The sequence below is a fragment of the Diceros bicornis genome, chromosome 35 (genome assembly GCF_020826845.1).
Source record: "Diceros bicornis minor isolate mBicDic1 chromosome 35, mDicBic1.mat.cur, whole genome shotgun sequence".
In the NCBI taxonomy this organism is placed as follows: Eukaryota; Metazoa; Chordata; class Mammalia; order Perissodactyla; family Rhinocerotidae; genus Diceros; species Diceros bicornis.
Window position 1 is genome coordinate 27899868 of NC_080774.1, and position 27545 is coordinate 27927412.

The 27545-nt window shown below is 49.4% G+C and overlaps 1 pseudogene; it reads right to left on the reverse strand.

The window, feature by feature from the left end:
- Window positions 1-13444: 13444 nt before the first annotated feature.
- Window positions 13445-24792, reverse strand: LOC131398608 (leucine-rich repeat-containing protein 74B-like; annotated as a pseudogene).
- Between the last annotated feature and the right edge of the window lie 2753 nt (window positions 24793-27545).

Consider the following 27545-nt stretch of genomic DNA (forward strand, 5'->3'; position numbering starts at 1 on the left):
GGCATCTAACAAGGGCTATTTTATCAAAATATCTCTTTAGGGTCCCATTGTCTATAGATGTGACAATGCAAACATTTGTTTACCAAATATGAGCTTTTTTCATCTTTTAGTAGGTTGCCTTCTCCCCCTTTGAAGTCTTAGACCTCTAGCTCCCTCTCCTTAGTCCGGAAGGACATAAATACCTCATTTTGCCTGACTGTCCCTGTAATTCTTCATGCTAATGTGCATTCCCTGTGTGCATGTTTTAAACTCTGTTTGATGTCTCCTGCTAACCTGCCTTATGTCATTTTAAATCCCTTGACCAGCCATAAGAACCAGAAGGGGAAAAGGGGGTTATTCTCCCTCTTCCCCTACACCTTCCATTTGTAAAAAATGCAATTTCTGCAAAGCACAACAAAATGAGGTATACCTGCAATATGTGTTGAGATTTTGTCCAATTAATATTCGTTACATAGAGCCCTTGGGGTATTGGATGGTGAGCCTGGGTTAACAACAGACCACAAAGCAACTGAAATAGAGAAGTCAGTTACTCACAGGTCCTGGAGAAGGTCCACAGCACACCTTGAGGGGCCACACTGGGAGGTTAAGCCAGAACGGAGGCAGAGAGCAGGGCAGGACCTGGGGCATATGCCTTCATTGGGGTCCACAGGCAGAGTGCTTTGAGGTCCCCAGGCTGTCTGGATTGGTCAACTGAAAGCAAAAAAAGCAAGGTTTTGGTAAGCTTCACAGGGGTCTTATCTAAGGGGTGCACAGGGGAAGGCCCTGGGAGGCGGGGAGAATGCTTCTCACAGGGCAGTGGCGGGAGTCATCTCAGGAACTTACATTGACTTGTGGCTCTGCGGGTGGTTATCTGGGGCGTGCACTCTCGGGAGGGGCTAGTGTCACTTCAAGGCCCCTGCAGGCTGCTTGGCCACACAAGATGGATGCCAAGGCAGCAACGCTGTGGGGCAGTTTAGCTAAACTCACCACAAATTCTTAGAAGAGAACTTAGGAGTAAATCTTCATGACCATGGAGTAGGCAATGGTTTCTGTCTTTCTTTCTTTTAGTTTTTACTTTTATTGAGGTAACCTTGGTTTATAACATTGTATAGGTTTTGTTATGAAGCCCTAAAGTACCAGTGACCCGCAGTGGGTCCCCTTGCGTGGAGCCACTCATGCCAATAGAAGGAGACCGGGTCCAAAATAGCAGAGCAGAAAATTTATTCATTGATCAATGAATGGAGGAGGCAGAGCTCATGCTCTAAAACACCTTCTCCCCGAAAGGAAGGTGAGCAGGATTCTTATGGGATGTGAAGGGGGAGGGGTCTCCGCATCATCGCTCGGGCGGGGGCATTTGGGGCATGTGCAGATCTTCCCTTCTTGCACAAAGCACCTTTTGCACACATTTCCTTTTGTGCATGGAACCACATCACCATCTTGGACTTTTCTGGTTTGGACCGGTTCTACGGTTTGGCCATCTGGCAATGTTCTCCCTTGGTTCCTATAATCAAGAACAACTTAAAAACAAAGCATTAGACATGCAAAATGTTTTAGGGAATTCTCTGGTTGACAGTTTTAGGGGTACAACATTATAATTTGACACCTCTATACACTACAGCATGCTTACAACCAAAAGTGTAGTTTCCATCCATCACAATATAATTGACCCCCTCTACCCATTTCACCCTCTGCCCATTGTTTTCTATAAATATGACACCAAAAGTTCAAGCAACCTAAGAAAAATATAAATTGGACTTTATCAAAATTAAAAACTGTGTGCTTCAAAGGATACCATCAAGAATGTGAAAAGAGAATAATCCACGGAGCAGGAGAAAATATTTGCAAATCATATATCTGATAAGGGAAATGGATCCAGAATATATAAAAAAAACTCTTACTACAACTCAGCAATAAAAAGATAAATAGCCCAATTTAAAAATGGGCAAATGATCTGAATAGACATTTCTCCAAATGTAACCCTGGGCCCTGCAGGAGCAGTTCAACTGACCCCATCCCTTATCAACAGAGTGATTAAGAACTGTATTTCAGAAAATTTACAAAGTCACGTAGCCAGGACATGTGCATAAGAAGAAATCTTGACCTGAAAAGACCGCAGAACCAAATATTCTCCTCCCCATAGAACCAAAGGACCGTGACATGACTGCAACTTAAAAGTCAGGCTCTGATCAGAAGTGAGGGGTCCCTCATTCAGGAAGATCCAGTGTTAATTTCCTTCCCCACCTCATCATAAATGCTTAGAGCCCTATCATAAAAGTTTAGAACTCTATCATAAATGATTAGAACCTCATCATAACTGCTTGAAGCCCACCAATCAAAACCTGTCCCAGGAGCATTTCCACGTGCCAACCTGTTCTTCCTAACCTCTTAAATTTTGAATCCTCGTAAATCCTGAATCAGGGAGATAGATCTGAGGGCACATGCCCCCTGTCTCCCTGCAGATCAATCTCACAGTATAAAGGTGATTTCTTTCCCAAACACTGATGCCGTAATTAATTGGCTTGTTTATGCACATCAGGCAAGAAAACCCCAATTTTGTGCAGCAACACAAAGAAGATATACAAATGTCCAATAAGCACGTGGAAAGTTTCTTGACATCATTAGTCCTTAGGGAAATGCAAATCAAAACCACAGTGCAGTGCACCCCCTAAGATGGCTAGGGTAAAAGTCGGATAAGAACAAGTGTTGAAGATGATGTGGAGTGATTGGAACCCTCATACACTGCTGATGAGAATGTAAGACGGTGCAGCTGTTTTAGAAAACCATCGAGCAGTTCCTTAAAATGCCAAACATGAAGTTATTGTATAGTCCAGCCATTCTATACCCAAGACATGAAAACATGTGTCTACACAAAAACTTGCACATGGATTTTCATAGCAGCGTTGCTCAGAATAGCCCCAAAATAGAAGCAATCCAAATGCCCATCAACTCATGATGGAGAAATAAAATGTGAAATATCCATGCAATGGAATATTATTTGTCCACAAGAACAAAGTGGTGATACAACATGGATGAATCTTGAGAACACTATGCTAAGTGAAAGAAGCCAGGTAGAAAAGACCACATATTGTATGATTTCATTGATATGAAATGTCCGGAATAGGCAAGTCTATAGAGACAGAGAGTAGATTAGTGGTTGTGTTACCGAGCCCCAAGGGACCCGTGACCCACAAGTGGGTCCTTTTGCCCAGAGCTGCTCACACCAATAGAATGAGACTGGGTTCGGAATAGCAGAGCAGAAACAAAACTTGATCAATGAAGGGAGGTGGCAGAGATCATGCTCTAAAACACCTTCTCCCTGAAGGGAAGGTGAGCAGGGTTCTTATGGGATGTGAAGGGGGGGTTACCTCATCATCACTTGGGGTGGGGGCATTTGGGGCACGTGCAAATCTTCCCTTCTTGTACACCACTCTTTTTGCACATGTTTCCTTTTGCATATGGCACCCCATCACCATCTTGGACCTCTCTGGTTTGGATCAGTTCTGTGGTTTGGCCATCTGGCAGTGTTCTGCCTTGGTTCCTATAAGCAAGCACAACTTAAAAAGAAAGCATTAGACATGGAAACGGTTGTAGGGACTTCTCTGGGTGACAGTTGCCAGAGGATGGGGGAGAGGGGAATGGGAAGTTACTGCTAATGGGTACAGAGTTTCTTTTGGGGTGATTAAAATATTCTGAAATTGGATAGTGGTGATGGTTGCACAATTCTGTGGATACACTATAACCCACTGAAACATACATTTTCAGTTGGTGAGTATTACGGTATGTGAACAAAGTTGTTACCAAAATAAAAGATAAATCACCAAACTGTTTCCAAGAGAGAACTCCAGGGGCAGGAAGGGCTGAGTGCCCGACAGAGATGCAGCCTGGTGAACAGAGGGACAGAGTGAGAAGTCAGGAGACCAGTGTTTCCCCCGAGCTGGCCCCTTGTGCATTACCTGACTGAGGTTGTGAAATGTGAAACAAAACAGACTCACTTATGTCTAAGGGCTTTAAAACGGAGCTGGGAAGCCACGAAGGAAATGGGTCTCATGCACGTCTCATCAGGCAGAACATGAACTGTTGAACTGAGTAATGTTGCAAGAAACCTGCAGCTCCTCACAGTGAGGGACTGTTGCCTCCCTCTAGCTAGCCTTGGCAGTCAATTATTTTTAGTCAAGATTAGCTTTCTCCTGCCAAGCCCAATTAAGATGCTTTGTAATGCAAACCTCCCTTCTGTGCCTTTAAAAGCTCCTGAATTTTACTCCCTGGTGGGACATATTTGGGTTTCTACCTGAATCTGTGCCCCTAGAATTGCAATTCTCTGATCCCCAAATAAATGCCTCTGTGCCTCTCGTTTTTGTTCTTTACTTCTATCTTGACATACATGGTGTCAGGAAGCAGGACCTGAAATGATCTCACCTTCATGGACCGGCCTCCCCTGGAACCAGGTATGGTAGCCACACGAGCCACCTGGGGATCACTGTCTCCATGGATCACAGACTCTTCCAATTGTGGGTCCTCTCAGGTTCTGACCTGTCTCCACTTGGGGTAAGTCAGTGCCTTTTTTGGGGGCCAGGGGGTGACCATCCAGGAGATGACTGTCTCAGTCTGCTGTGGCGGCCATTGCCACAGGAGGGGATTCCTTTAGCAGGGTTTTTCCTTGGTCTGTGAGTACTCTCACTAAATTGAGGGATTTCCCTATTGTCATTCCTGTCTGTGTGCTTTTCTTTCACATGAGATTTTCATTTTCTAAAGTTTCTCCCTCAGGAACACCCATTGGTTTTATGTATAAGAACTATGGTCCCTTCCCTTGTAAATTTCTGTCTCAATGGAACAAAATTACTAAGAATGATTTAAAATCACAATGGACAGTAGAGGGAACATGCCAATTAAATAAGATCATTTCAAAATGCACTCAAAAGCAAAGGCTTCAAAATTCTAAAATAGCTTCATTAGAAGTTTTGTTGCAAAAAGCTAATGAAAAATTAAAGATATAAGAGGGACCTTAAAGAAAAGACCACACAGCCATAAACAGAAGTCCACCAAGTTAGTGGCCTTACTGACACCCTCATATCCACTCTCATAGGAAGGCCCCTGGATGGGCCCCTCCAGAGTTGATGAGACTCTGAGGGTTTTCCTGGTAAACTGCTATGTTATTCCCTTAAACAGTGCAGGGGAAACTGAAATTAGAATTAATGGGGTTGTTTAATACTGCCAGAAATGTTTACTGTTTTTCCTGGATGTAAACTAAAAAGATATTTAGAAGGATTTTTTTTTTTTTTTAGTAGCTCTATGGTCAAAAATTGGCCAGATTGAAAGCTGATAATCAGAACATGATAGAGAATTTTTAATAGGCTTTCTTCCCTAAATTAAAATAAAGCTATGAACCTGATACCGGCTCAACACAAGGTTAACATAAGGGAAGCCATATTGTAGACAAGAAATCCTATTGTAACTTTGAATGACCTCTGACAAACTAACCCAGCTGGATATGCACCCTCCAGGAGATCTAACTGCTCTGCAGATTTTACGACCCCTCCTTGTGCATGTACCTTCCAGCTGGGGTAAGATGACAACTTTGTTCTTTTGAGTTCCTTAGCAATGTGATGACCCCCGAACAGACAGTCTATGCTGATAGCCATCATCAATGACAAATGAAAGATCTGGTGTGGCACTCCCAGTCTGTAACACCAGAAGGTCAACATTCCTAACACCCTCCCCAATAACCCAATGGCCTATATAACTGCTGTAAGGTTCTGTGCCCCCTTAAGATGGTTTTTTTGGACATTAGTCAGCCATCTTCCCCCTTGCTAGCAAGCTGTAATAAACCAGCCTTTCTCTCCTATCACCTTGCCTCTTGCCTATTGGCATGTCTTGTGGTGGGCAGACGAACCCCACTTTTGGGTGGTAACACACCCAGAGAGAAAGAAGCAAATTAGGGATATTGTAATTGAAAGGGTAAATCAACCTATGTTGTCATTTAAGTTACAGCCCGATTTCTGAGGCATTGAGAGCAACTGTCCTTGTCTCAGAAATCTTTGTAAAACTGAAGATGCAGCTCTACAGGCAGTTCAGATTCCACCCCTTCCCTTTCACCAATCCTAAAAGCTCCCTGATCTGACTCACAGCCTGGTAACCTCTCCAGGAACTCTTATTTAGACCATCCCCAATTCCTAAGACTCAAGGAAAATTTTAAATTAAAATTACCCGAAACTCCTAGGACAAAACCTGCGTTTTTTCTCTCTGTCCTTTGAAGTAGTAAATCTGTCCATATCTTTAGAATGTACACACCCCAGGAGATAACAGCCCACAGTCACCTGAGACTAAACCTGGCTAGCTGAATCAGTAAAGCCTGAGGTTAAAGAAAAAACGGGGAAAAATGTTTCCTTTTAAATGTAGGCTGCTAGGCAGGCTCTCTCACCGCAAATCTAACTCATCGCCTCCTTATCTACAGCAAAGATAAATCTTAAAGTCTTCTCCCCAAAATATTAACAAAAACAAAAATTTTAAGTAGGTAACCTTGACTTGTTCCATCTGCTAGAGACACAATTATTTGTAAACTAGTGAGTTTTGTGTCATACCTGATTCATGGCTGACATTTTTCAAATAAAAGCTGTAAGATCTCTGTCTGTGTTGGTCTATATATATGTACATACATTATATATGTGTGATATTTTTCTACCTCCAGATGGTATTAACAAAGTTGATTTCTAAAAAGAGTTCTATTTAATGAACTTAAAGTAAGTGCTTATATAAATTATATTGGAGTATATGAGGAAGCCATTTGGTGTTAAACTAATTCAGCCTGAACTTTTTTTTTTTCCAAAAGGGCCTGACATGGCCATTGAGCGTGCATTGTACATCTGCTTTAAGTACTTACTACGTCTCAAAGACAAGAACAATGCCCTTAAAGATAAGGATGTAACTTCCCCCACATCAGCATTTCCTTGAGGAGACTAGGGATTGATTGCTGACCTGCTGTGCTCACCTTGTGACCACCCACCTAGAGACCACTGACCCACTGTGTTCACAGAACTGCTGTGCCAGCAAAGCAATCTTGTGACTGTTGTAAAAGGGACATTCCAATTGTATGTGATATGTGCTCTTTAACGGTATATAAGCACTCTGTACACCCCGCTTCTGTGGAGTGCTCCATTCCTTTGTGAAAGGACTCTCCTGGGCTATATGGTCCTCAGATCTGGCTCATAATAAACTCACCACAATTTCAATTTATAGATTGGTTATGGATTATTTGCATTGACACTAAATATAATAGAAGCTAACCCAAATGTTTTTCAAGTTAACGTGATATAAAATCATCTTTGGTCAAGAAAATCTCACTTAAGTTTGTTGCTTTAATGAAAAGGCGTGTCTTCAGAGTTATCAGCACTGGATATAATGGAAACATACAACTTTTATTCTACCTGGGTTATTAATCAGATAAGTTCATGTTATCACTGCTATAACATTTGTCAGCAAGAAATTAACTTCAAATGATAGCTAACTGCTTTAAAGTCCATGAAATTTTCATGAATAATCTAAGTATGATTGTTAAGAATCAATTATAAAGATGTTAATGAAATAAAGAATTTTAAGTGCAACAATTATGTTTTATGGTATGTGTACTTTAAAATAGCTTCTCCAAATCTTTTGGTAACTTGAAACTTTAGATTTTTGCTAACTGAAAGTAAATGATGGAAAATTCATTGAATATCTAGTTAGGATAAAACAGATCTCCAGATAAGATAAAACAGGAAAATGTTAATTAGTGAACAGAGATTTCTCTACTTTTGGCTTCTTCTTATAGAAAAACAAAAAGATGTTAAGGTTTATTAATAAACACAACTTGTGTCACATTAAAAATTCATGTTGTGAGAAAATGTATGAAAATGTACATAAAAGAAGGTCTAAGGAAAGGAGATATTTTTGTTAAGAAAGTAAATTGGTCCTAAAATAGAACTGGTTTTGGGGAAGAAGAAAAGACAAATTCTCAATGTAAAAAAGAAAGTTTATGGAAGAGGAACCTTGAGAAGAGTCTTGTGCATAGTCAAGCTGGCTAAGATTGGAGTGAATTTAATTGAGTAAATGAGTTTTAATATCAAAAATAAGCTGGTGCAAAATTAGTATTTGGTTTTCTCTCTCTGTTATAAGGACAGGGTTTCTTGGGCTTTCAATATACTCTTTTTTTTTTTAAATCAATGAATTCTCAAGCCCCTTTGTTTGTTTATTTATTTATTTATTTATTTATTTATTTATTTATTTATTTATTTATTTTTGAGGAAGATTGGCTCTGTGCTAACATCTGTTGCCAATCTTTCTCTTTTTCCTTTTTCTCCCCAAAGCCCCAGTACATAGCTGGGTATCATAGTTGTAGAGTTGTAGCTCTTCTATGTGGGATGCTGCCTCAGCATGGCTTGGTGAGAGGTGAGTAGGTCCACATCCAGCACCCTAACCAGCAAGCCCCGGGTCGCTGAAGCAGAACACACAAACTTAACTGCTGTGCCACTGGGCCAGCCCCTAATCTACTCTTGATAAAGAGATTATGAAAAGTTTTTCTTTACCTTTGAGTAATCTGCTGTGGGACATCAAAATTGGCCACCCTGAAATATGTCTCTTTACCTTGATTATTTTCTCTGTCGGACATTTGACTTCCCCCAAACTGCCTAAAGAATTTAACATAGAAAGTCTGTTTCAGGAAGGAGCCACTACCATATGATGGCTGTAATATAATGTAAAATAGATGTTACAATAGGAAAGGCACCACCAAACCCATCTTATCAAAAATTCTGTCTCTCCCAGGTCATATCCTCTAGGTGGCCCTACAAAGGCTTGTCAGACAAACATTTACATTTATAAGGGAAATCTCCATTTGTAAAGGTATCTCCCTCTCTGTAGTGGGAAGAGGGGGGATGACCTCATCTCTAGAAACTTATCAATGTGGAAGGTGAGGTTTGAAATCTGCATAATAATGTTACTCTTGTTTACTGTGCTTTTCTGGCAATCTCCCATAACTGACTCCCCCCACCCCCAACATCCTCCTTTGTCTTTAGTTGAAGATAGTATTTAAAATGAGAATCTCCACCATTTTGTTGATAACTCAGTTTCCCTGGTTTCTCCCATGTATACATGTTATTAAACTTGGTATTATTTTCTCCTGCTAACCTGTCTTTTAATTATTTGGCCAGCCATAAGAACCTTAAGGGAAAGGGCAGAGGGGGATTCTCCCTTTTCCCCAACACTACCTAAAAGGCAGAGATTTTATGTTTTACCAAAATAATTTCCAATGCTTTATGTTAAAAGCTGAGTCTTTCCTATAAGAAAGAGCTAAGGGTTTGATGCCGGCCCTGATATCCGTTCCCCCGCGTTGAACCCAGCATATATGGGGTTAAAACCAAAAAGCACTCATTCCCCCTTCCCTGCCTCTCTAAGTTACATTCACGTGTAGATATTGGTTGTCTTATCCTTTGTGTCCCTGAATTCCACAAGGCAAGTGGAGGTAATAAATTATTAAAAGCCCAGGTAGCTACAAACTGAAACTCTGGCTAATTACCAGTTCTTGAGGTTTGTTACAGGGAGACTGATATCTTGAAATTATCAAGAAGCTGAAGCTCCCCAACTCCTGGTTCCTGGCACTGAATCCACCATTCCTCACAGGGACAGATGAACAGGGGACACTTGCAACTTCCCTAACTCAGCTAAATGCAGGCTGATGGGAAGACACCGAATTGCAAAGCCACAGCTCCCCCTCCCCCACCTAAAACCTCATAAACTTAGCAATCGTTAATTGGCAGCAGTTGCCGTCCACTCCCCAACCAAATTTCCGGTGATGTGAGAAGATTGATTGATGGAGCTCTAAATCTCCTGCTGTAGACAGAGATTAACTGCTGGTTTGGGGCCAGAAGACTGGGATCCCTCCTCCAACAAATAATCACAGTCACCAAGGATACATTCTTTCCCACAGACTTTCCTTTAAAAACCCCAACTCCTAATGCTTCAGGAGGACTATGGGTTTTGGGGCATGAGCCCACCGCAGCCTGATTTTGCTGGCAAAATTAAACCATTTTTCTTTTCCTCAATCCCTGGTCATTGTGTTCATTGATTTGGCTACGGTGACAGGGTCCCGGATTTTTCCAGCTACAGGTTGGCAGCTATGTAAAACCTGGGTCCTTTGAGCACCTGCACCTGGACTTCATTCAACTGCCACTTCCTATGGCTCATCAATATGTTCTCATTATTGTCTGTGTTTTCCAGATGGGTTAAAGCCTTTCCCTCACCACAAAGCTGGTGCCCTCACAATGGTAAAGAAACTGTTAGAACATATGCTTCCCACTTGGGATGTTCCTTCCACAATCTCTGGTGACCAAGGCACCCACTTCACTGGGCAAATCATACGGACCTTAATGAAAACTTTGCAAACTTCTTGGGATTCTCACTGTCCTATCACCCTCAATCATCAGGCAAAGTCAAGAAAACTAATGGGAAAACCGGATTGAAGCAGAACAAGTATTAGTTACCTGGGGCTACATGAGCTGAGGAGGATGTTCTAATGTTTTGTTTTTCCAAATTTAAACAAGGCTTTTCTCTTAGCCTATCAACAATTTGGTAAGACCAACCTTTGTGAACAAAGATGAAACATTGACTTTTTCTCCCTACCTGATCCTTCTAGAATTCAGCAGCACTCAGTGAGTATTCTTATTTTCACTTGTATAATCAGGCCAAGTTTTTAATATAAAGAAATTAGTTTTACTGTGACTGTCTTTGGCCAAAAAAAAAAAGAGGATAATTGTAGAGAGAAAAATGACGTTTGCACCTTTGTAGATATTAGATTCTAGTCCCGTTAATTGTCTTTGAGGTTTGTTATATACTGTGGACTGGACACCCTGGCCTAAGGTATTGCCTTTGGTCTTGCTGACTGTTCGCAGTGCCCTCCTTGGAAAACAAGAACTGACTCCATATGACCCCAGCAGATCAGTGTCTGTTGGCATAAACCTTCTACTTATCCTCTGTTGTCTTATGTGAGTCAGACCAGCTACTGTGTCTCCACTGTCTTATGCTCAAGCCTATTATCAACAGGTTAAAGACACTGTCCCAGATTCCAATTTGAAGGATCCTGTTGGTCACAGTCTAGAGACTGGTGACTGGGTCTTCTGGAAGCATCACCAGAGGAAGACAGCCCTCAAGCCCCATTGGAAAGGACCTTACCAAGTGCTCCTGACCACTGACACTGCTACAGAATTAGAAGGCATTGCATATTCTGTGTCCCTTTTGGGTACACCTTTGTGTGTGATTACTATGGGGAATCACGGGCTTATGAATGTCTAGACAGCTGGCATATGGCGGGACAATGCCTTTTAGGATTCCTTTTCAAGTTCTTGTTAAAGAAAAAACCCAACCGCAGTCTCATTGGCCTAGGCAAGATGTGCTGCCCTGTTTTACACCCCATATACTCTCTATTGGTTATCATTGTCGAAGGCTTTGTCTGTTTGATTGATGTAGTCCATAATGACCAGTTGATTAAAAATTTATCCCTAACCATAGCTAAAGTGGCAAATTCTACCACTGGAGCCTTAGTTCAACAACAACAATCCCTGTTTCCCTAGCGGGGGTTATATTAGATAATTGAATGGCACTCAATTATCTCCTTGCAGAACAGGGTGGCATCTGTGCTGTAGCCAAGACCTCCTGCTGTACCTGCATCAACTCTTCTTGTGAAGTTGAGTTAGAACTTGGAAAAATTATAAAAATAGCACAGGAGGTTTCCAGTCCAGTGTCTTTTAATGACACTCTCTGGTTCCCTATTGATGTTTTCAGCTGATCTCCTTCAGGTATAGGTGCTTAGCTGAGATCAGGACTTCCAACACTGTTTATGATTATTGTTAGAATTTTGCTATGTGTACTTGTATTTAAGCTTCTTATGCTACTACTCACTCAGATCTGCTCCAAGTTGTACTAATGATTATTCTGATTTATGAGATCTTTGTCAGGTTCAAGCTACTAAAGATTTGTATTTATCGATGTTGTGTGTCTGTCTCTACCTCCAGAATAATGATTGCTTAATGACTTGAGATGATCGACCAATCTTGAAACTCCAAACAGAGTTTGACACTTTTTCTGGATAGAGACTGTGCCTAAGACTCATTTCCTGACTGCATCCTTATTGCTCAGATGGGGCCAGAGCCTCTGACTGCATTAACCCTACTGATGACCGAGCACCTCCCTTCCCCCCTCATGAGGGATATGACTTCCCAGGACTGAGCCTTCCTGGCAATGAGGGAAATATCAATATAGCAAATGGTTGATCCACGATTCTTTGTTCTCAAAGATCTTGATGAGAAGGGGACAATGTAGACAGTGATAACAAAATGGAGTATCATATGCCAAGGCTTCTAAAATGGAGCCGGGTGGCCATTAAGGAAATGGGGCTTATGCAGGCACACTACGTCTCTACCCAGAGGGAATGTAGCTTTTGAACTGTGCTTCACTGTTGTCATCTTGACCTTCTTTCAAGAAATATGCTTACTTATAGATAAGAACTTTCTTCCTTAGAGATAGCCGTAGCAACCAATCACATGTAGCCAAGTAGTAACAGTTGTTGCTGGCACCCATCACAAATTTTGCAAAACAACCTGTATAATTTGTCTTTTTTTGCCTTTATAAACCCTTACCTCCTTTGTTTTCCTCTGAACACATTTTGGGTTTCTGCCTGAATCTGTGTCTCGTGAGTTTCAAGTCTAATTGCCCAAATGAGTACCTGCTATTTGAATTGTAGTGAATTTTTCCTCAGTTGACATCTCATAGTTCTGGAGGCCATGAGTCCCAGATCAAGGTCTGGGAGGGTTGATTTCTGGTGAGGCCTCTCTTCCTGGCTTGCAGAGGGCTGCCTTCTGGCTTTGTCCTCACATGGGGGGAGGGGGAGAAAGCAAGCTTTCCGGTGCTTCTTTTTATAAGGATACTAATCCTATGGGATCAGGGCCCCATCCTTATGACCTCATTTAACCTTAATTACTTCCTGTCTCCAAATACAGTCGCGCTGGGGTTAGGGCTTCAACATATGAATTTTGGGGGGAAAAATTCAGTCAATAGCACCCTCTTTCCTCAAGGCTCCAACCAGGCCATTCACATGACTGAATTGTAACCTGTATCATGTTGTGTTTTTAAGTACTATTTATTTTCTGAGTCTAAAATAACACATACTTAGAGTAGAAAGTGTGGAAAATGCACAAAAATATAAAGAAAATTAAAATACATAAACCTACAACCTAGACATAAACATTATTAAGATGATGGGTCTTTTTGGTCTTTTTTTCTGTGTATACACAATCATACATTTTTTATTTACACAATTTGGATCAAACAATATAATTTTTTTTTTTTTTTGGTAATAGCTTTCTTGAGATATAGTTCACATACCATGCAATTCACCCATGAGTGAATTCTCCAAATGAGTGAGAGCAGAGGGAGGCCCAGATTAGTGCAAGGACCATAGGGGCCGAGGAGGTACAGGTGTTTGAGTCGTTGCGAAGGCTGGCTCCATAGGAGGTACCCCCTGGTTGTCATGGGGACTCAGTGCAGACTCAAGTGGTAACAAGGCATGGCGAGGCCCAGAACCCTCCATGTGGAAGTTGAAGTGGCCTATGGATGATGAGGAAGCCACACTCCACAGACATTTAGGGGCAGATAATGGTGAGGATGGTCTGAAGACTGGCAGCAACTCTTGTTTGTGCTCCACTCTGTGGGCTGCAGTCTTTATGCAAAGCCCTGGAAGAATGACCTTCACTGAGCAGTGAGGTCATCAAACTCTCTGCTCACCTGGAATCCTGAGGAGAAACCCAGGACAAGGCAGCACATCATCACTTTCTGAGAACTTGACTTCTTTTACTTATACAGGGTCTCGAAGAAGCTCCTCAGAACAGCTTCTCTCCTATGGGTGACAATGTCATTACTCCCCAAACTACTAAAATAGAGAAGGGCAAGGGCTCAGGGGGCTTCTGGGGGCCTGCTCTATTTCTTGATCTGGGGGCTGGTTACAGAGGTCTATACTGTTTGTGAAAACTCACCGGGACCTGCCCTTGATCCAGATGCACTTTTCAGCATAAATATTCTTCCTCAATGAAAAATGAACCAAGGAGGTTGGAGGAAGAGAACGAACACTGAGTCTTTCTCTGCACAGACCCTTTCTGTGGGGTCTTTCATCTCATCCGGTCTCACAGTGACCCTGGCTGGTGGATACTAGCCCTGTTTCACACAAACACAAGGCTGAGTCTTGGGAAGGGATTTACATGAACTGTAAGGATTCAGACGTATTCTCCTTAAAACTGAGGATACAATCTGGGCTCAGCAGATTAGACTAATAATAACAGTGAAGGAACAGGAAATAGAACATTACATCTAGACTAGGGCTGATCTCTGATTCAGAATCCAAGATCCAATGTTGATGGATCAAGATTTGGTCCCAGGCCCGTCTGACGCCAAACCCCATGGGATTTTCATTATACTAAAGCTTCTGCTAATAACCACACATCATAGTGAATAAGCTGTATTGTTGCAGGACAATTTCATACATCACTCCATTTGTTTTCAAATGATAGAGTCCATGCCAACAGGCATTCTCAGAGCTGAGATAACACAGTCAAGGCAAGCTCATCTCTGCCTGTGGAGCCGTAGAGACGAGGCAGGTGGAAGGAAACAAGCACCTTCGGCACCAAGTGTCCAAAGCCTGAGGGCTGAACTGTGAAAACACATCTCTGGAGAGGCTTTGACTCAAGTCTGGATGGAAATAAATCAGGGTAAGAATAAGCAGTGATATTTCTTTTAATAATTTGTATTTGGGGAGTCTCTCTTTAGTGTTTAACTGCTTTGGAAAAGAATGACCTTTTTTCCTACATTAAAAAGACAAAATTGAGTGAAAATGGGTCCTGGTATCTCTCACAGCCACACAAGGGAATCTTCCAGCACCAGGATCCACCTGCAGGCCGGATGGGCTGGGAGAAGGGGCCGTCTTGCAAGGAATGAACCTACAAATCCAAACATCAGAGAACAGTGAGCATCATGACCCCCAAGCCAGCTATTCTCTCTCAGCCAGTGAAGAACTAGGCAGGGGTCTGAGGTGAGACCAGGGTGATACCCCAGTCGGGAGCAGGAGTGGAGCCAGAGGGGCATCATGACCCACATTCAGGCCTTGGCTGGAACGTGGACTCAGCCACACCATGGATCTGGGCAGGGTGCTCTAGTTCTCTAATCCCCACTTTCTCCCTTTGAATGATCCCTCACAGGGCTGTGGGGAGTGTCCAAGGTGGGGTTTATGAAAAGCTCCTACAGAGAAATCCAGCAGTTCCAGGGCAGACACTGGACTCTCCTGGGCAGACTTGAGAACAGCAAATCAGCCTGCACTTCGCCTGGGATTCCTTGACACCTGAGAAACCCACACACACACTGAGAACAGCTGAGCCCTGGGAGGCCGGGAGAGCAGCGTGAAAGGGAAGGAGGGATTCCTCATCTCTGGTGACATGGCCGAGGACAACCCCACTCTCTCGGCTCAGAAGGTGTCTCCATGGGACAGAATGCCCTGGGTGAGGCTGCAGGGCCAGGGAGAGAGGAAGGGAGAGAGTGCTGGCTGAGTGCCCACCCAGTGCCAGCTCTGTGCCAGGACAAAGGTACAGACACACAAGACACACCCCTGCCCATAAAGAGCTCACTCCTCCATAAAGAGAGGAGAGGAAAAGGAACATCATAAAAATGCACTGTGATAAGTGCAATAGAGAGTGTGCCCCAGCTCTCCCTGGGGGTTAAGGTCAGATGGGCACAGAGGCCCTGAGCTGAACTCCACAAGTGAGGTGGGGGGAGCTGGGCATTTTAGCAAGAGGAGCAGCAGGAGCAAAGCAGAGGTGAGATCCCGCCCCGTGTGCATGGAGAATCCCAGGCAGCTGGGAATGAGAGGATGTGTTTCAAAGTGGGAGGGAAGAGGGGGGTTGGCAGAACCCAGATCCTGAGGACATGCTGTGAGTGACACACTACTAAGCTTGGATTTATCCAGAGAGGAGCTGCTGACAGGTTTAAAGCATGAGGGACAGGGGCACATTTCTGGTTTAGATGATCACCTGGGAGCAGGTGGGAAGGAAGGGCCAGAGAGGAGAAAGCAGCAGGACCACAGGACTGTGGGAGGGGAAGTGAGAAGGAGGAGCAGGCAGCCTGGGCACTCTGCAGGAGGTGAGATGGAGGAGGGAAGATGTGAGAAAGAGATGGAGGGGCGAGCACTGGGCCCCAGCTTCTGAAGGGAAGGAGTACCCCCGACCAAGAGGCAGCCCTTAGAAGAAGATGATGCCTTCATGTCGGACTCTCAGAATCCGATGTGCCTATGAGCCATCTGGGGGATCATCAGCAGGTGGCTGGAGATGGGGATCCAGAGCTTAAGAGAAAGATCTGGGTTCCAGCCAAGGGCAAGAGAGGAGTGAGCCTCAGGCTGGGGATCGGGGTGCTATAGGGGACTCCTCTGCCAGTTGAGGGAGCTGAGGGCCAGGCACCACTGGATCCCCTGGAGCTGGTGGTTTTGTCCTCTGAGCACATGCTGTTGGCACAGTGGTCTTCGTGGACCTGCTCCACCCTCGATCACACCCTCCCTTCTCTGTCTTTGGCTCTCAGCCCTGCTCAGCAGCTCCCTCCCCACTGGCAACCCTTGAGGAAGGAACCCCTGCTGTGCACCCAAGGCCTCAGGTAGGTCTGAGCCTGGGTCCAGCAAGGCCAGAGGAAGAGAAGGGGAGAAGATGAAGAGGAAGCAAAGGTGCCCTGGCCATCTTCAGCAGAGCAGCACCCAGTGGGCTGAGAAGGAGGAAGGGCAGCTGGGAGGGAAAGAGGGAGGGGGAGGAGTCTGCAGAAGTGCATGGGCCAGGCCAGATGGGTGAGTGAATGGCAAAATGAAGAAGTGGTCACAAGAAGCCAGGAGGCTCCCTCCCCATCCGGACTCTTGAAGGAGTGTCCCCTGCTGCCACTGGGGTGGGGAGATGTGACAAAGCAGGGATCTGTGTGGACACGCACAAGCAGGTCTGTGTGGGGCCTCCCCTATCAGGCAGCACTCACAGCAAGAATCCTCAGTGTCTGGTTGACCCGGAGGCGCAGGCCCAGGCTCAGGGCTCCCACCGCAGAGATGCGGTTGTTGCTGCAGCAGAAAGGCATATGCATTGTGCTGCCTTGCACACAGATCTCCCCAGGGTCCCAGCTGGAGCTGCTGGTGCATCCACCGGGTCAGGCTTCACATTCCAGTCTCCACACAAGCCCTGGGGACCCTGGCCAGGTCAGTGAGTAAAAACTGGAAAGGACCCTACTACATTGGAGGCTCCCAGTGTTCAAGGAGATTCCCCCAGCAAACACACCTAGACCGTCCCTCCCCTGGTGGAGGCCAGCAGCTGCTCCCTGGCCCTGAGAGCTCAGCGGGTGCTCCCAAGAGTTCTGCCCCAGCTGGCACCCTGTATCTGTCACTATGACAGCATCTGTTCTGGAAAACCCCCCAGCTCTCTCCCCACATCATCTCTACCTCCTCCAACTCCTCCTCCTCCTCCTCCTCCTCCTCCTCCTCCTGCTGGACCTGAGCTCCAGGGCTTAGAATGGCTGTTGGCCACTTCTTCTCAGAGCCAGTCCCACTTCTCTCTGACTTCTCAGACCCCAGCTTGGCCTTGAATTTCAGTATCCCCCATGGTCTCCTCTGGCCTTAGCTCCTACCATGGGGAGCAAAGGTGGGCAAGATTGCAGCAGGCAGGCCCTGCCCCCTCTGGCAGCCCATCACCTGTGGAGCTTCTGCCTCTTTCTTCTCCTTCTGGCTTGCAGCCCCTGCTCTGGTGACCTGCTGAGGCCTGGGACCCTGCCTGGGCCTGGAGGGGCAGCTCCCACACAGCAGGCCCCCAGCAGCCATGTGCCGAGCAGAGCATGTGAGCACCCACCCGGCACCAGGCTTTCTGAGGATGCTTCACATGTACGTGTGTGATTCCCAGCCCCCCGCCTGTGCAGTGGGAATTATGAGCCCCAGTGTTTGATTGATGAACTCGAGTGACAAGGACAGAACTGGGCACTCTTGGGTTGCAGCTCAGGTCCCATCATGGGTAGAGTGTGGTAGGTTTGGGAATTAAAGTGGTGAACAGTAGCAAGATCGTGGAGTTCCTGGTCCCTGGGGTGCTATGGAACCAAAGACTGTGACACTGGGGGCATCCCATGCTACTCACCTCATATCGAGTTCCTCCAACACGTTGTCGATCTTAAGTGCCTCACCCACCGTGGAGGCTCCAGGATCTTCAAAGCCATTGTTTGAGGTGTCCAGGACTCCCAGGAAGATGTTTTCCTGGAACGCAAAAGAGCAAAGCCATGGGACCACATGTGACAGCAGAGAAAGTCAAGGGTCTCAGCCTCAGGGGCCCAGAGACCCAAGGCGCAAAGAGTGTGGACCGAGTGTGAAAGGGCAGAGTCCAGTTTAGAGTCTTGTGGCTTAGATGGTGGTGAGCAGTGGAGCCGAACCCCTGGAAGCACAGTGGAGAGAGGGGTGTGGATGTGAATGACCCTCAGAGCCTGGGGGGGCTGCCACGTGGCATCAGGTGCCAGAGACAAGCCATCAGGCCCCATGCCCACTTGGGGGCCTCTCAAGGGCAGAGATCCCGAGGTACAGAGCCACCCAGGGACCCAGAAGGGCTCCAGTGAAGGGCTGCTTGGGGGTGTGATGGGGAGTAGGGTAGAGCTTGTGGATGTGCTGAGAAGACAGAGCCCAACCTGTCATCTTGTGGGCAGGACCCCCAGGTCACCCCTGTCAGAGGGCAACAGCTCCTGTTCCTTGAGGAGGACCCACCAAGGGAGCTGGCACCAGGAGCACTGCAGGCCCCTGTGCCATCCTGGAAGGGGCTGGAGCCACCTGTTCCTGAGGCCTACAAGCCACAACATCCAAGGGAGTAAGTGGGCTGTTGGAGAGTGTGATGGGACCAAGGGGTGCCAGGGTGTCTCAGGAAGCATCTGCATACTCCCAACAGCCAGCATATGTCACCAGAGTGCAACATGTCCCCACCAGCCAAGTGTCTGTGCCGTCTGGGGAAGCTATGCGACAGTCAGCTTCAGACTCCTCAGTAAGTGATGTGACAGTGGACACAGGGAGACGGAACATTGTCATCATTAAGTGGAGCTGGGAACATGAATGTCACTTAAAGAAATATTCTTGAAGCTCTGCTGAAAAGATCCAAGGTTCATTTCGGAAGAGCTGCAAAGACTGGGAGCTGGCACCTGGGAGACCTGCCCCCAAAAGACAGGCCAGACGGGCTGATAGGAGAGGGCCTCATACCTCCAGACCCCTGGCAAAGGCCATAGCTCCCGAGCTTCAAAGGTGATTCCAACTTATGTTAAGCTCGGTGAGTCCTGAGTTTTCTGCCAGGGCTGGTCCAAGCGTCTCCCCTTCAGAAATACCAAGGGAGACATTAGTCACTGTTTATTCCTTCAAAAAATGACACTGATGCCGCTGTGTGCCAGGGTCTCTGCTGGGCATGAGGGTCAGGGGGTTGAACCCAAAATGGGCCTGCTCTGCCCTCGAGGATTTCACATTTAACGGGGGAGACATAAATACAAATTGATGGGATGTGAGCTATTCTGGTCTACAAAAAGAGAGGTGTGGGAACAGAGTGGTGGCTAACCCTGCCTGAGGGGTCAGGAAACTGAAGACAGAGGAGATAACCTTGAAGACTATGGGACTCTCCCAGGTACATGTGCACACACAGTGGAGAGCAGATACAAGAAAGAGTGAATGTCCAGAGGATGAGGGAGCACGGGGCACTTGTGGAAATGCAGCAAGTCTGGCGCTGGCGGAGGGAGGGGGGAAGCTAGCAAAATGAGGTAGGAGCCATGGGCACTTGAGAGATGCTGAGAGCCTTGAATGCTAGGATAAGTGTATTGGGCGTTGCCCTATCGGGGGTGGGGAGGCAGGGAGGGCTTTAAGAAGTGACAAGGCTGGATTCCTTAGCAGTGGGTGTAGGGGATGGACTAGGGTGGGCAGGGGCAGAGACGAGAGTCCAGGAGGCTTGTGCGATAGTCTGTAGGCAAGAAGTGACAAGGCCAGCGCAGCTGTGGTAGAGAGGAGGCAGTGGTGGTAGAAAAAGGAAAGTGGGGCCCTGTGGGGTTAAGAAACCCTGAGAGATATTCAGGATGTAAAATGGGCAGAAGCCTCACTCATCCACCCACCCTGCTCTCCACTCTGTCAGCACTCAGCCAGTCTGACCCGTGTCCAGTTCTCAGAAGTGCTGGGACCAACGTGCCTCCAGGCTGTCCCCCTGTGTGCAACTGTTGACCCCCTTCTTCACCTGGCTAGAAGCTCCTCATCCTTCTAACCTGGGGTCACGGTGTCAGGAAGCCTTGCCCACCTGCCTGGGCTGGGCCACCTCGGACCTCAAGTTCAATGTGCTTCTATCCTTCCAGTATCTGGCCATTAGACCTCTCTCTGCCCAGCCAGTCTCTCCCGCCAGCCTAGGAATTTCTCAGAGATCTGAATTTGACCCCTCTCCGTGGTCCCAGCACCGAGCACAGGGCTAGTAAGGCTGGTCTAAAGAAATGCACAGAGGAAAACAGATGCAGTGACCGAGCAGAATGCTCAGCCAGCCCTCGGGGCCAGAACAGCCTGGGCAGACACTTTCAGAACCTTGGAGAGCTCCCCGCAAGGTGGGGAGGCCCCTGTGCTGCCTCCCTGAGAACAGGGCTCCAGACTCCATGCCCAGCGCTGGGTCTGACCCCCGCAGGTTCTCAGATAGGGGTACTTTCCTCCTCCTCAGACACTCCCAGGGCTGGGAGGAGAGGACAGCGGCCTCCCACTTTGTAGGGAAGCCCCTTCTTTGCTGAACAGCTAGAAGGTGAGAAGGTTCTACACACAGGAATCAGCCTCTTGTAGTTCTGAATCTTGGTCTTCGTGACCCCTGAAAACAACATATGTGGCAGGTGCTACAATCACCGTGGGTCAGGTGGGGAGACTGGGACCCAAGCTACTTCACCCTCCAGGGAATCGGGCCCACCCACAGATCCCCACTTGGGGAAACAAAATGTCCCTGCTGAGTCTGTCCTTTCCCAGGCTGAAGACCGCCCCCTCCCGTAGTTCTGCAGCCTTCACAGGGCCTTAGCCTCCAGCCCCTCCCTCCTGGCTGCCTCTCTGGTGCTCACCCTCTGACCATGTAGGCCCAGAGGGAGGCGTCTAGTTGGTTTGTCAAAAGTCTGAAATGAGCTTCTCTTCTCGTTTCACTGACTTCCCACAGTAATTTTCTTAGAAGGTAAACTGACTCTCTGGCAGTTAGATTCTAGGGCTGATTCTCACAGGCCAAAGCTGGTGCCACCCCACTCACTCTAAGCAGTCTGACACAGAGCAGTGACTCCCAAAATTTCTCAATCAGACAAATCTCCTGGGACACCTGCTAAAATGCAGACACACAGGCCTCCCCCCAAGAGGCTGGTTCAGCAGATCCAAGGTGCAGGAATCTGTATTCCTAACCCAGGGTCCCAGGTGTTTCTTATAATTGATTGGAGTGGTTGAGGACAGGCAGGTCAAACTGCATGTACCTCGCAAAGCAGACTGCCCATGCCAAGGTCCTGGGGCATGAGAGAAAGTGGTGAGATCAGGGATCCCACCGTTGTTCTCCACAGACTTGAAATAAAATCTTCATGCCTTTTGCCATGATTTGTAGCCCTATAGCCCCTGTCACCTCTCCACCCCGCAGCCTAGCCACTCTGCCCTGGCCAAATAGCCCAGTCACACTGGTGTCCGTCAGACTGAGAAATAAGTCTGCGTGTTCACTGTTCCTCTGCCTGAAATGTGCTCCCTCTGGTCTTGTAATGGCTGATTTCTCCACAGCCTGCCTATTTCAGCTTCAATGTCACCTCCTCACAGAGGCCACCCCAGCCACCCATGTATCAGGGATCCTCATTCTTCTCTAGAATCACCCCTGTTTGTTTCTTTTGTAGCGCCAATAATTATGGAGAATGATCTTGTTAATGTGTGTTCCCTGAGGCCAGGGCCTCTGTTGTGTTCATGCTGGGTTCCTCGTGGCTAAATCAGCACCCAGCACAGGCAGCAACAGGCAATGAGATGTCCAGGGAGTGACCTAAGAGTTCTGTGTGGAAGGAGTGGGGAAGGGGCAGGCAAAGTAGGACGTGGGGAGAGGGGCCAGAGCATGGATGCTCAGAGTGGTCCTGCCAACCTCCCCCCATCCCTGCCCAAGGAAGACGGGCCCCATGGTGGCCAAGTCTGCATGGTACCTGCTGGGTCAGTCAGCTGCTTATAGCTCAGGCCCAGGGACTTCAGGCCAGTGTGGGCCAGCAGGAGTTCAGCAAGATACTGGGCCGCCTGCTCCTCCAGGCCATTCCCTGCCAGCTGTACCCTCTGACGGCCAGGTTCACTGTGAGGGTGGCACACACAGCCTGGCTGCCCACTGCTCCCAGCTGGTTCTCCGACAGCTCCACGTCTGGGGTCCGACATCACTCACCAGTCAGTGGGATCCAAAGTCAGACACCGCCCTCCTCCACCTTCCTCCATCCCCCAAACTTCCAGGCTTGAGGAGGTGGAAGGGACTTTGCAGGCGGACTGTCCTGGGGTTGCATGGCACCTCTGCAACCCATTGGCTGGATGCCCCATCCCCACCCCATGTGTCCACAAGCTTCTCTGTCAAGGGGTTAAACCCCCTCCTTTGTGGTGCTGTGCAGGAACCTGTGATGGGGCCACAGCCACCCCATTGATGACTCGTGCCTGGCAGCAATATAACCCCACACAGAAGCCCTCATGGCCGCATCTCTGGGGACTGGCAATGACAGGCAACGTGCCCTGCACAGAGCACTTACATGGCCAGACTCTCTGCTGAGCTTTTAATGCTCATCACAACCCCAAGGGCTAAGTGGTGTGGTTGGGTCCATTTCACAGATTGGAAACTGAGGCTCAGCGAGGTTTGCTGCTTGTTCAGGGTCACCCTGCTCTTCTGTGGCAGAGGTTGCATTTGGATCCAGCCCCGCCAAACTCCCCCCAGCCCTCCCTCCTCTCGCACTGCCAGCCCCCCTCTCTCTGTGTTGAAAGACAGCATTCAGACACCAGGAGGCCACCATCTGCAGGGGGTGCTGTCCAGCAGAAGCAGGTTTGGAGGGGTGGGGTGGGTCAGGAAGGGAGTGGCGTCCAGCCTTGGGTGCACCACCCCCACCCACCCCACCCTGTGATGAGGCCCTGCCCCCAGCAACACCAGCAGGTCCACGGGGAGAAGGCCTGGCTGGGGGAGTCCACACCCCTCAGGAAAGGGAAGACTCAGGTCTGCCCACCTGTCCCAGGCTTGGCACCTCCCACAGATGCTGCTGCTTTTGCTCAGGGCACGTGCCAAGGCCTCTGCACCGGCCCCACAGAGCCCGTTGTCCCGAATCCAGCCGCTTGACACCGGGATTGGAGGTCAATGCAGACGGGAGAGCCCAGGCGCCCTGGGACCGAGAGTCCTGAGAGGCCTGGTCCTTCCCAGAGCTGAAGGCCCCATGCATAGCTGGTCACTACCTGGGCTCCTGTTCGCAGGGCTGAGCCCACTCGATGCCCTCTAACTGAAAGGCCCACCCGTTCCCACAGGCCCAGGGGCCACCTGCTTCTCCTTCTAGGCTCCTACAGACCACCTGGGGCCTTCCCTGACCCCCAATGCATTAGGGGCCCCTGCAGGCTCCCCAGTCCTTACACTGATCTCCATCAGAGCCTGGATCCCATGTCACTCAGATGTGGGGGATGGGACACACCAAGCACAGAGCAAGACTGGGGAATGTGTGGAGAGGGCTCAGGGAGGGCCATTCCATGGCTTCTCCTCCCAGGTCCTCCCCTCCAAGCCTGGCCCAGGGTCCCTCTGGGGGTACCTGGGGCCCCAGGCCACGACGCCGCAGGCTCAGCTCTGGGGCGCTTCCCTGGCACAGGAAGCAGGAGGCAGGCACGACGCTGTGGGCCCGGCAAGACCTCAGGTGGACGGTATCCTTGACCAGTTCTCCGAGCCCATTGGTGCCTGATAGAGACAGGGGTCCATGTGGCCCCCTCCCCAGGCACAGCCGCCTGCCTCCTCCCCTGCCCTCCGTCACTACCCAGCCTGTTTCCCTCTACAGGCGTTACTTCCTGTGCTAGTAGGGACTCCTGCCCCATATACAGATGGGGACATCAAGACTCAGAGAAAGCAAATCCTTTCCCCAAAGTCACACAGCGAGTAGTAGCTGATCCCGGCAGAGCCAGGCTTAGGACCCTGCTTGTCTGACACCGAAGTGCATGCTGTGCCTTTTCTGTGGGATTACAGACCACAAATGATTTATGAACATTTTATAGGAGAAAACACTGAAATACTTCTAAGTTCTGTACATGCATCAGCTTAGTTTCTCCTGTGGCTTGGGAAAATCCAGCCCTCATCCCATTTCAGGAAGGAGTGGGACAGCCCTTCTTAGATGGTTTGGCTAGGTTTCTGCATTTTAACGTCATTCTGGAAGCGGGTTCTGAAGGTGGAACAACTGATGCTGCCAAGAGCATTTCTTGGAGGACAGGGGGCTGGAGGGGCCGTGGGCTGCCCTGAGGGTGTCCCATGGAGGGATGCGCTCTCTGCTGGACAGTGGTCCCCTGCCCTCAGCCCCAGCCCGCCCCTCCACCCCTGCCTAGATCCCACAAGGTGAAGAGACAGGCCTGAACCCCCTGCCTGGGGCACCTGTCTTCAGTTCAGAGTCTGAATCCGCACCTGAACCATCCTCGGCCTCCGGGACTCCTGCAGGACGCCCAGCGGCCCCTTCTTCCTCCTGTTCTTCATTCTCTCGGGACCTCTCGAAGGGACCCCTCATGGTTACGCCTATTTCACAGTCCCAGGCACTGAGGCTGGGACTGAGTCAGGCCCCTCCTAGAGCACAGCCCTGGGACGTGGACTGACCTGCCAGCTGCATGGGCCAATCAAATGTGGCATGCAGTGAACAGTAGCCCCCAACAGCCAGTAGAGACGCACTCTCCTGGGGGCAGTCATCAGGACAACCCCCTGTTGTTCCTTGCTGCAGAAACCACCAGCAGCCTGCACTGACCTTGAGCCTGCTCCTGGTCGGGGCACAGAAGGAAGCGCCCCATGGGCCAGGCGCAGGGCTGGGCGCCTTGCAGGCGTTGACCCCCTGCTGTCCCGTGTGGGTCCAGCATCACCCCCCTTCCGCGGACTGGGGACCCTGCCTAACTCCAGAGCTGGGCTTTAATCCCTGCACTTGTGGGGAGGGGCAGCTCTGCCTGGCATCGCACAGGATGACTTGGGAACCTCCCAGAGCCAGCCACCCTCCTCTCTGGAGCCAGAGTCCCACTCCCTCTGTGGGTGCCAGTTCTCTCTCAGGCTCCAGCGTCGCATATGAGGATTCCTCCTCCAGGAACATTCCTCCCCTGCTGTGCTTGTTGAACTTCACAATCTGCTGGTGTCAGCTCAGAGGTGCCTTCTTCCTGAAGCTTTCCTTGGTCCCTCCTCTGGGCTCCTATCTCCTCCTGCTGCCCTCTCAAAGTACCTGTAACACCTGTCATCCCCTCAGCCCCCAAGGAAGTGAGGCCAAAGGGCAGGGGAGAGAGGCTACTCCTCTCTGCGCCCCAGTGCCAGGCAGAGGGAGTCAGAGAGGAAGGGAGGCCCAGGGCAGCCGGGGGTGGGGACTGAGCCCAGGGCGGGGGTGGGGCTGGGTCCTGCCCCCAGTGGGAGTGTCCCTTTACCAGCTGCTTGCCTGGCCTGGCCTGGGGGCCTGCTTTTCCTCCTGTTCAGCTGGGGCTGCAGCTGCAGTGTTGACCCTGCTCCCCGGCAGCCAGCAGGAGCTGAGAGCGTGGGCTCCCCGTGGGCCGCGACAGGCTGGGGGCTTCTGGATTACAAACTGAGAAGTAGGTGATGACCAGGAACTGGGGGGTAGGCGCCCCACAGAGGCTGCTGCAGCTCGGGGTCATTTTCCTCGTGGTGGGGTAAGAGAGTGGCTCCTGGGCAGGCTGGCTGGAGGGACCCTGACTGGTCCTGCTGGGCTGAGGGTGGGAGTGTGAACTCTCAGGGGCTGGACTGGTGGCAGTGAGGGGGCAGGTTGGGACAGGGTAGGGGCAGAAGGTAGGATCTCCGTCTGTCTAGAGGCAGCAGGTACAAGAGTAAGCCGTGTGCTCGTGTCCTCCTGTGTGCCCACCTGCCTCCTTTCCTGGACCTTGTCCCCAGCCCCGTGTTGGGCTCTGGGCACAGAGCAGAATGGGTCTCACTCTGCCCAGGAGGACGTGGGAGAGGCAGGAGGTAGTCCCTGATTCCTGTGAGAGCTGGAGCCCTGGGGCCCCTGAGAAAGACCACCGTGGTGGTTGGGTCAGGGGAGACTTTAAGGAGGGAGCTGGGTCTGGCGGGGGCAGGGGAGGGGGAAGGCTGGGGTAGGAGGTGGTGGTGGGCATCTGGGTCTGAGAGCATTGGCTCTCTGATGCATGGCCGGGGTTTCTGGCCTGTGCAGGGTGTTTGGGGTGGAAATGAGGCTGGAAAAGAGGTGGGGGCCCTGAACGTGGTGCTGGGAGCCTTACAGGGTGTGTAGGGGCTGAGTGGGTGGGGCCCAGCTCTGCCACTGCTCACTGAGTGCCAGGGACACACCACACTGCCCATCGTCTCCTCCCAAGGTGGGCCCTCCTCGCCACAAAAGGCTACCAGGAGCAGGACCTGGACCCCAGATTTCTGTCATCACCAAACTCAAAGGGGTTTCCGTGACCCAGATCAAGGAGCTAGGGATCCGGCTGTGGGACGTGACTGAATTCGTGAAGCCGCCACAGGTGGGTGCCTTGGTGCTGCTGCCAGGCGCTGACATCTCTGACCCCACCCTTGCAGCGAGTGTGTGTGTGCAAGAGGGGCATGTGATGCCAGAGGGGGTGCTGGCACTGTCACAGTCCGGGTTCAGGAAGGGCCTGACAGAGGAGCGGCCCTGGACAGGGCTCTCGGGGATGTGTAAGAGCTTTCTGGGTGGACAAAGGGACAAGTCAGGAAGCCAGGCCATAGGTACTGCATTCACAAAGGCTGCATCCGGAAGAGTGGGGGGCCTGGGAACTCAAGGTTTGATCTTGAGGGAGGGGTGGAGGGGCAGGGGCCAGGGCCTGGAGCTCCTGAGTGCTCTCCTCCCTGACCTGGGCACTGTGGTCTGGCTCCTCTGTTCTTCTCATGCTGCATTTCCAGCCCCTTCTCCCTCCACCCAGATCCTCTACAGCCCCAGTTTCCACCTCTGTTCTGTTGATGCCCAAGTTGTAGCCCCGGTGACCACCTGCCCCGAGCACAGCTGCCTCCTGATGCGCACCCACCACGTCCAAGGAGAAACCCTCTCCCTCTCCCAGTGCAGCCTCTTTCCATCCACTGAGGGCCATGCCGTCTACCGGGACCAAAGCTGGACCCAGCTCCCCACCTCCCTGCCCCCTTCCTGTCCATTCCGTCTCCTGACTGGTTTCCCTGCTGCCCCCGCTGTGCCTGTGGTCTGCTTGTGGGCCCCCAGGTGCACTCCATGCAGCAGCCAGGCTGAGCCCTCACAGGTGACACCATCAGAGCCTGCCAGCCCTTGCTTTCCACCCTGGGAAGGCTCCTTCTCCA